This window comes from Myiozetetes cayanensis, unplaced genomic scaffold (assembly GCF_022539395.1).
Source record: "Myiozetetes cayanensis isolate MyiCay16 unplaced genomic scaffold, myiCay2020 scf2-11, whole genome shotgun sequence".
NCBI lineage: Eukaryota > Metazoa > Chordata > Aves > Passeriformes > Tyrannidae > Myiozetetes > Myiozetetes cayanensis.
The window spans coordinates 59,479,989-59,490,366 of record NW_026087411.1 but is presented as its reverse complement, the minus strand read 5'-3'; positions in this window follow the sequence as shown (position 1 = coordinate 59,490,366).

Below are 10,378 nucleotides of genomic sequence, written 5' to 3'. Positions count from 1 at the left end.
TTTTATGAGTCTAACGGCCAGGATTCAAAGACAGTGAGACAAGGAAGGCTACCACATATATCTACCTTTATCTTCCATAATATACAAACCACAGGACTGCTCTGATTCAGTCTTTGTTACTTTCAGGCTTTTAGAAAAATCTAGAATACGCCAAATGGGGCATGAACTGACTAACTATACAGTGTGTGTGTGCGTGTGTGTGTGTGTGTGTGTGAGAGAGAGAGAGAGAGCACACTGACTGGCTAGCTGGCATCTGTGCTAGACACCATGACACATAATCACAGCTGCCTTCCTCTGTGCAAGGGAATGACTGATTCCACACAGTGCTCTGCCCATGTATCCCTTGTTTTCTTTCTCAAGAAACGTGTTTTTCAGTCCCTCAGTAATTTCTGTGGCCCATTCTTGAGTCTTCTCCAGTTTCATCATCATCTTCCTTGAATTTGTAGGCATCAGATGAGACAAACATTTCAGCAGAAGCCTCTCAGTGGGCATGACACAAACCTCTCTGTTCCATTTGCTTTGTGCTGCTATAATCAGGATACAGCAAAGACGACAGCAGGTGGTTTTGCTATCACCATTCTTAAGCTCATGTTCAGCAGGTGATGTACCAGGACCTCCAGCCTCCACTACAATCCTCCCCAGGACTTAACTTGCGGTCTTTGTAGAGACACATTTTCATTATAGGCCACACTGAAATACATATTGTTTACTTGCATCTTATTTATTGACAGGCTTATATTGCTCTGCATCAGAGACCTCTTTTCTTCATAATTGTTTAGTACCTCTTTTATTTCTTTTAACATTTGCAAATGACTGCATTTCTCCAGGCTGTTACTGAAGAGTTTTAAATGGCATAATAATAAAAATTGATCTCTGTGGGAACCACTAGAAATGTAACCCTTAAAACAAAAATCTCCATTACATTTTGAGACCTGCCAGCAAGTTTTTAATCCACCCTGCCTCTTAATCAAAATGTCATGCCATACAACATCATACACACTGTCTATTACAACAGCCACAGCTAGCTTTTACAATCAATCTCATAATATTATCAACAGATAAAAAGCTACTTTTTCGTAATTGCACTTTGTTCAGCATTAAATATACCTTTTAATTTTGTATTAGTTGACTCTCAGATCAGTTACAGAGTATTTTACCTGGGATTAGTTTCAGGCTGTTGGACTTATAATTACATCGACTCTTTCACTTGTCTTACTTGAGAAAATTGGCAAGATACAGCTGATTACTTGGGTTTTTTTCCATGGGTGCAGCAGTAGATATTTATTCAAGATACAATGTGACCTCGGCTGGACTGTTTTGGGAATTTTTGAACTAGAAGATGAGTGTGTGAGACATTAGCTTTTTTTGTTGCCTGGGAAGCTGCTGGGTTCTGGTCCACTGCACAGCTTCTTTGCTTTTCCCGGGCTGAAAATCTTGGAAATGGAATGTTTCATTCTCCAAGGCCAGAAGTGACTTATCCAGAGGGGAAGAGAATGGAGAAAACCTCAGACCTGATACCAGGAGAGACGGGAGAGAGTATGCAGGGAGGCTGTGGTGGTGTGGGGAGGGTGGCTGGGGGTCCTGCAAGTGGCATCATCACTTTTAGAGTCGGTGTGCAGGACCCAAATTCCCTCTGTTGTGCTCATCACTGCTGCATCCCTGAGCCCCTGTCTTTCGTGCTTATGACCTTTTTGTGGGGGTGTAAAAGTCCTGTGTGTATCTCTGTACTCTGTTCCTTTGTGTCCCACTTAGTTCTTCATTAACCAGTGCTGGAAGGGATAGAAACTACAGCTTGTTGTACTTTCTGTTTCTTACTCTGGGTCTACAAAAGAGACCTTACATCTACTGAAGAGTTCAAGTTCTACTCAGGTTTCCTGATAAAAACAAACTTTCTCTACCTGAAGGTCATGGAGAGAGGCTGTTACCTTCTTGAGATTTGTCTGCAATGACAGCATTGCTTTTCTATTTTTTACCTTTGGTTCCTCCAAAGGGATTTGATGTACATCACAAGAGCAATAGGAGGGGGCTCCTAACTACAGTCTGAAGCCAAGAACAGGAGTTTTGGTGAAGCTGCAAGCCTGTATTTATTTTCACTAGCATAGTGTGGAGTAAAGCTGACGCTGGTACAAATCAGGACAGCTGGTGTGTCTTCTATAGACTTGTCCCTGGTGGGTCAGACTCTGAAATGCAGGACATGCTGAACAAGGAAATATGGAAGCAATTATTTTTTTCTGATTAATCCAAAATATGTGGAAGAATGGAGTGGGTCCTTTATATAGAAAAGAACCCAAATGAAATAGCTGAGATAATAACTGTGCCCTTTTGCCCTTCACAGGCAAGTAAAAAGTAAAATCAGCTCTTTCATTAAAACAATTTGGCAGTAGAACTAGATTTGTTGGGTCCCTGTAGTCATGCCTAAGACCTTGTCCCAGTTTCCTCCTTTCCCCTTCCACCCGCTCCTTTAGTAGCTGCCTGAATAGTTGTAAAAAAAAGACAGTGCTGAAAACCAGACGCATTTTTCCTAAATAAAGCAGCAATTTTAAATCCCCTACACGAATAAATAATCCATATGCTGCCTGAATCTTTTATGACATGAATTCCAAAAAACAACTTAAAAAGCTTTCTCTGTTGTTTTGTAACTGGGTCAGAAAACTCACTCAGGGAATTTTTAATGAGCTAGGAAACCTCTCAGCTCTGGGTTACTGGTTCAAACATGAATCAGGTTAGTAGGGAGCAGAATTTGTCACTGCAGCTGAAGAAGTTAGACACGCTCCCTAACCCAGACACCCACATCTCCACGGGCAGTAGTGGCATGAAGAGCAACAAAAGCCCAGGGAAAAATGGAGAAAGGGTCTAGAATATGAGAACTGCTGAGTCACCTTTCACTCAACACCTGCCCTTTAACCCATGCCTCAGCTTGGACATTGTCCTCCTGTGCCCTTAGTTTCTTTTAACACCTTCCCCACCACCTCCAGCTGTAAAGGGACCATTAACCTCAGCTGGCTCACAGATAATGAAATAACTGCTTTTGTCAAGGGAGACCTTAATACACATAAATTAATATCAGTCAGCAGAAGCTGAAAATATAATTTTTTCTGGAGTTATGAGTCTTCACTCTTGATAAAATTACCAGGGTTGATGTTGTCTTAATCAGCAAAGGAAGCCTGGTTTTGACCCTTTATCGTTGTTTTGTTAGATCTTATACAGACTATGCCAAAATTGTTCAGTGTTTTTCTCAATAATTTTACTAAGATTCACCCTTCCATGCTTTTTTCTTCCTTTCTTCCCCATGCTTACTCATTCCTTTTCATTTCTCAGCTTTTCCATCCTAATTTTCCTGGTCCCTTCAATTTTCAAAGGAAAACACTGCAACTAAGATCATATTTCTTTCACCAATTCCCTGACTACTGCATACTGCTCTTACTGTCATTCCTGGCTCTTCCATCAAACTACTCAAACACTTCTGTTTTCTTTCTAGCTTTCAGACACTGACCATAACCAGTCCCACCACCTCTATCATTCACCCCCAACATTTTGATTGATCAATATACCAGATGCACCATCTTAATGTTCACAGGTTGGGTCCCACAGCCCTTATGTCCCACATGGGTACAGTCAAGGGACAGTAGAAAGGACATGGAGATTAGAGGAGCTACCCAAGCTCTGCAGCAGCATCCCAGCACCCTGGCATCCCCAGCTGGCTTCCTATCTCAATTTCTTCCTCCTTTTTCCAGGAAACTGGGGTGCTGGCAAGGACTGCAGCATACTAGAATCTGTTGAAACAGAGAGCATGTGGGCTGGACAGTGTGTCTGGGTGACACTGCTGTGATATGTTTTTTCCTGTTTCTCCTATATTCCAGGCAGGTCAGTGGACTGGTAAAATCAGAGGGGGTGCTCACCTACTGCATGGGTCTCCTTTGTCAAACTGAATGGCTTACACGGTCTGTGGATCCTCCTTAAATGCCTCATCCAGCCCTGGCATTTTTCTGCCAATGAGGAAAGCATTGCCAAAGGATCAGGATAGGAACACCTATTTTGTTCAGTTACCCCTTTTTTATTATGAAGGATTGATAAATACGTAAAATGTATCTTTCACACATCAGAGGAAAACAACTAAGAACTAAGTTGAAGATACAAAATGACATTTCCTCTGTGTCTTTCACAAATTGATAACAACTATTTTGTGTCACTGATGCTGCTTCACCAGCGTGACTCACGGTAGAAAAGCCTTAGGGAAAAAGATGGAGGAGAAAGAAGAGCATCACAGAAGTGCCTTTGGTCAGATTTGTACTTTCTGGTATTTTTAAACACATATGCAAACATATACAAAGAACCTTCTAACATACGAAGAACCTCATTCTGTCTGACCAAGACATAAATGTTACAAAATCCTATAAAAATCAATAGTAAAACTTTCAGACTGTACTGGACAGGATGGCTATCTTCTCACAAATCTCATTTTCCAGTTGTCCAGCTGCTGGGAATGAGAGGATCTCCAAACAAAACAGCGTCTGTCAGGTTTAATCACTCCCCTTAGCTGTATTTCTGGAACTTACAGAAGGGAATCAGTTAGTATAGTGGGACAACCAGTAAAGAACATGTTTTTGAGGGAAGGGTAAAAAAGGTAAGATGTGTTTCAGACTTCACAGCCAGAGGAGATGCTACCTCTAGGACCTAGCCCAGTCATTAAAAAGCCAGGGGAATGACACTTTTCATGCATATTTCAGTAGAAATTGTGATCATGTCCTAAATATCCAAACACAGCATTTTTTGTATGCTTGAAGGGAGGTTGTGAATTGCCACAGAAAAATTTTACTGAATTTTTGCAAAAGAGAATTAGCAATAAGAAAATAATATAAAATAGAAGCAATAACAGACAATAATTTCTACATTATTTTACTTATTTCTTCTGTCAGATTGAGAGCAAAAACAGAGGCATTTACTGAAAAGCTTTTTTGTGAACACTACAGATAATACCAGAGTATGCACTCCAAATGCAGTGACCTGTTTGCATTAAGAAATCTATGTGTTATTTAGGGTGGAGTAGGAAAAGTAAATCTCCTGTCACTCCCAGCTAAACCAGAATCAGACATTTAGGATCTTTTGGTTTACCTGAAAAGAGAAAAGCCAAGGTTATGGCTGGGTGAATGACCTAGAAAAAGCCATTTCTGGAGAGAGGAAGGAAGGAAGGAAGGGAGGGAGGGGGAAGCCCTAAGGAGTCAAGCCCTAAGAATGCTAAACATAAAGGTGGAGGAAGGCTGTGAAATCTTGACTCCACTCACTTTGGGACCTTGTTACACTAAATAAACTATATTCCCAGAAGAACAAAATGTTGTTTGGACAGGCGCTGGGTATAAACAGATTATTTCTGAAGCTCAGTAAGGAACATATTTGACTCATCTCTATCGGTGAGGGTTCTTTGGCACCAAACTCGGTATTATTAAAACTTAGGGGAAAAAAAAACATGTAGTAGCTTACTTAGAGATGCAGAAGATGGTTAGTAAAAATCAAATGGCTGTCTGAAGAGACCTGGAAATAATACAAGACTGAAGGAGACTGCCAAGGTCACTGAACCACAGATCCCAGCAACTGCATCAGGTGATCCTTTTGTTTCAAGCCTGGTTAGATTTGGGACTAATACATGTGCTAGTCATTCCCAGGTGAAATCTAAATAAGGGGCAACCATTTACACAGATGACATATATTTGATATATATTCGATTTTTGCCTGTGTCACAGTTTGACATGTTAGGGTATTTTGCCTTGAAGCATGTGTCGTCAGCATTATGATGTACTGATGACACATGTCAAAGTGCTCTGAGGGAAAGAAATTTCCTAGGGAAAATTACCCACAAATGGCTTTTTGGCAACTTCTCAGGGATGAAATGGTGCAAGAGAGGACTTTGGACTCTTCTTCTACTAGGTTGTAATCCTTGATTTTTTTAGTTCATATCTGTCTTCCTTACAGGAATATGTTTTTAGGTGGTAAGGATTAGTATTTCAGGTAAGTATTTAATGATAGAAAAGTTGCTTTCCTCTGGTCCAGATGTCTGGATATGTGTCACAACAACTCTGTAATACTTTGTTACACTAATGAGCAATTAATTCATGAAACACCATGACTTGAAGGTGGAGATATCTCACTGTATTTTGACTTGCCTGACTGTTGCTTTTTACACTGAGGTTTTTTTCACTTAAGTTTCCGAGGACTCCAAATTTTTGTTCCCAGAAAAGACCTTGCAATCTGATAAGTACAAGCGATTTGTTCCAGTACTGATCAGACTAAACATGCACGTTTTGTTCTTTATGTTTCAACAATGAAGTCTTTGTGGTAGGGCATGGCTCCTTGCCACCCAGGAAAGAAAGGACAGAGAGAGCCCAGCACCGGTGCAGCCGTGCAGCTGAATGCCGCGTCGATCGGCACTTCCTGGGCACTCTGGGGCATGTCACCGTGCCAGACACACATACATACTGCTCCACTAAATCCATAAATATGACCTACTGCTGGTGTGCAAAGGCAAGTCACGAGTTTTTGACAGATCAGGGTATGACAGGAGGAAATTGTGCTGGCTTCCTCATATAAATATTTTTGTTTAAGGAATTATGATTGAAGTCTGTGAAATCATCAGACACTGCCATTGTCACCACTGCTTCCAGTTACTCTGCAGTCCTTCAGTGCAGGACAGCAGGCTCCAAAACAGGAAGGTAGCTACAATGAGGGACTGCATTTACAGCTGAAGCTGGGGGAGAAAACACTTGTCCACTTGTCCTGAAGATCCTTCTGTGACCATTCTTCACAGATAAATTTTAGGAAGTGTTTGCAGGAGAAAAAGACTTTCCTTTGGAGGAAAAGGATGTCTTCAGTGACAGGAAGGGATTCATGGGCTTTTCCAAGTAAACTCCTGCTACAGAAACTCAGTTTTTTTGTTTGTTTTGGTTTTGTTTGCTCGGTTTGGTTTGTTTTTGTTTTTGTTTTTCTTTTGGTGAGGGAGTGGGGCACAACCCAAGATTTTTTGGGGGGAGACAAAGAAAAAAAGATAATTGTTTCATAGTAGAATGTTGAGACTGAAAAATAAAAAAATCAAATGCCGAAACTTTAAGACTGAAATGCACAGAAGCAATCACACTGAGATACAGCCCTTGACCACTGTCATTAAGTTTGTTCTTCATCTTTCCATCTCTCTATTTGTTGTCTGCTTTCTAACTTTCCTCAATCCAGGCATATTCTTGACTCATAGAGAAGGAAAGAAAGGCTAAAAGTGATGAAAGGTCAGACTAGGGTGAAAAGAATTGGAGAAAAAGGAAAGATGATGAAAAGGGAATAAAAAATGGGGAGGAATTTGTTGTGTGTGTCTTATGTCTATTGACTTCAGATCTCCCCTTCTCCAAGGTGCATAATATGCAAGAATCTTCCTGGATCATGATGTGTAGGTCCTACAACTACAGGTGTAGGATCATGATGTGTAGGTCCTACAGCCACTACTGTGGAATGCCTCCCTCCAAGTATTCAAGTAGAATTTGGGTTTTAACCTCCACTATCAAGCAGGAATTCATAACAGCACTTCACAGCTTTGATGCTTAGAAATATAATTTCCAGGTGATGGTTATAGATGGCTGGTTCTGATGCCTTAAGATCCTTAAGATCCTAGTATATAGAATTTTAATACGGTTCCTATCTGTATGTTCTTGTGACAACAAGACAACACTGTTCTTTAACTTCAGTAACTCCTTTCATGGCTATATCATGTTGGTATCTCATAGCCATGAGTAATGAATGCACCCAGGTCTTGGTTTTGTTAATGGTAACATGCAGTGGAAATTTATATTGTCAGCTTTAAATGTCTATAGCTTAATAGTAGGAGTGACATTTAGGTGCTAAGGAATGAGTGTTCTGTCAATGCTTTTGGAGTGAGACATCCTAAAATAGAAAACACTTCGCTTAAAATACCATATGGTTTCTTACAATTTTATGGTCTATTTTACTAAGACTACTCCAGCTGAGAATGAGATTTTTCTCTTCTTACTTTATTTGCATTTCCTCTTCCAATCTGAGGATTTCTCTGTATCCCTTTCTTTGTATCCATTTGCAGAAGACAATATGGAGGTGCTCTTCCAAAATCTCCTTAAGAGAACCAGGAACAACAGGAAAAAGTAACAGGCAGCATATACAGAGAAGAAAGTAGAAGGAGAATGCATGTAGCAGAAAGCAAACCCAAAAGATCTCTTCAGGGATCATTAAGACACAGAAATGTATTAAACTCTCGTAAAAAAAAAAATCAAAACCCATGAAAAATATGTCTCTAGGTCAAGAAAATGAAGACTCTTTAGATTCTCTATACAAAAGCTGTGTGATTCATTGAAGTTTCCAGTATTTCACTTAAAACGTGTCAAGTAACAGCTGTACTCATAAAGAAATGCAAGCAGAGTTTGTGCCTAAACCCCCATGCTGCTAATGGTCAACAATTCATCGTAAACTCTACTATTTTCTGATGCAGAATTGTACAATAAAGATCAAAACAAACATTGGTTGAGAACGTGAAACATAAGTAACTTCAACATGTACTAAAGAGGCTTTCTTGCCTCACAACCCTTCATCTTTGCTGCAATGAGATGGAGTTTTTAAACTGTATCATGACATGTATTGCATCACTCTGGGAGTGTCAGGGATGTTGCAATCTAGTCAAAAATGATGAGCATGGAACTCCTTTGGCCTCTGAGTCCATCACTGGTGTCTCTCTTGTACTCCTGCCCCAATTCTTCTGGTTTAGGAATTTGTCATGAGAGAGTTAAGGACATCTTTGCATGAAACCCTGCATGGATTTTGTCAGAGTGAGGAATGTATAACTGATTATCACTTCATGGTCTTTGAAGCTGTGTGGGCTCTTTTGTTCCTCCCCCCCCCCCCCCCCTTTTTGAGCATTATGCATATTTCACATTGCATATTCAAATACAGTCAGACTAGACCTTACTGACTAAGAAAACAAATTTTACATCAATGGGATTTTTTCCCCCCTTTGAATCAGTGCCGCAGGATTGTCCTGGCATTAGGATCTGTGGGAATTCCAGATAACACACTTATCTGTCTGCCCACTTAGCAGCTTTTTATACCATTTTCTTTTTCTGAAGGATCAGCAGTCTAACTTGGTAGGACACCAGGGCTGGATTCTGCAAGAAGTGCATAAGCCAAAAGGTATTAAAAAAAAAAACAGAACACAAAAAAACCCCCAAACCAAACAACAAATGAAATAACCTGACTTCAAAAGCAATCTCTATAGCATCCAAATCAGTCAGTCACAAGAACAAAGCTTCTCTGGTATATTTTGAAATGGTGTACATTTACTTTTCAGTGGAAAAGTTATATATCCTTCTTGATCAAAGCCTGTCATTGCTAGATTTCAAACTGTGAACTTAAATGTTTGCAAAGTTTCCTCACTCTGAATTCAAAAGAAATATAACATTACACAGATTTCAACTTCTACTCTGACACTGCCTTAAGAAACATCTTTAGGATTAAATATTACATAACAAACCAATCCTGTCACCTGTCAATGTAACACTATCTGTGAGCAACATGCTGCTGACTTCTTCCCCAGAGGGAACCAGTAGCCTGTTTATTTAGAAATCTGTTATATGGCTCAATCAATGACTCCTATGTCTTGTTCCCTTGACTATTCATTAGTTCTAATTAGAAATAAATGCCTGGAAGAGCAAACTGCCTCTGCTCAGTTAATTTATGGATTGCAAAAATTTAAGACAATAATCAATAAAGACATAAAGTCCTCTCATTTCTAGAGACCTAAGGCCTTTCATTGCTGCTAAGGGCCACTGCTCTTTATAGCTGTTCAATAACCCACACTCAGAGACCTCTTTTCTAATATGCTAAATACCCTCCACTTCCTATTCCTTGGGGGAGTTAAGGGTTGAAATAGCCCAAGTGATGAAAGACTTAGCATGCCTTGTGGGGCAAGGACAGCAAAGTAGCACCTGGCAGCTTCTCCTGACTCACTGTGGTGCGGCAAGGGTTTAGCGCAGTGTCCAGTGGGATCTCCTCCTACTCACCGTGCACAGACTGGCCGGGGAAGCAGCAGGGTCACATGCTGTGTCCTGTCTGGGACATTAGACCATTTTAACCAACCATCTGGGATAACTCACCTCAGGGCTCAGATTTGTTGGTGTCTGAGATTTGAGTGTTGCCGGCAGAATATTGCCCGCTTCCACCTCCCAATCAATTTCTCAGTTAGGTGAAAGTTTAACATAAATAAAAGAAGTTTAACATAAATAGGTGAAAGTTTAACGTAAATAAAAGAAGTAATCCAGGATCCTGACCCACACTGACAGTGTTTAGTCTAAGTGTGTGAAGGGGTTTTCTTCCGTACATA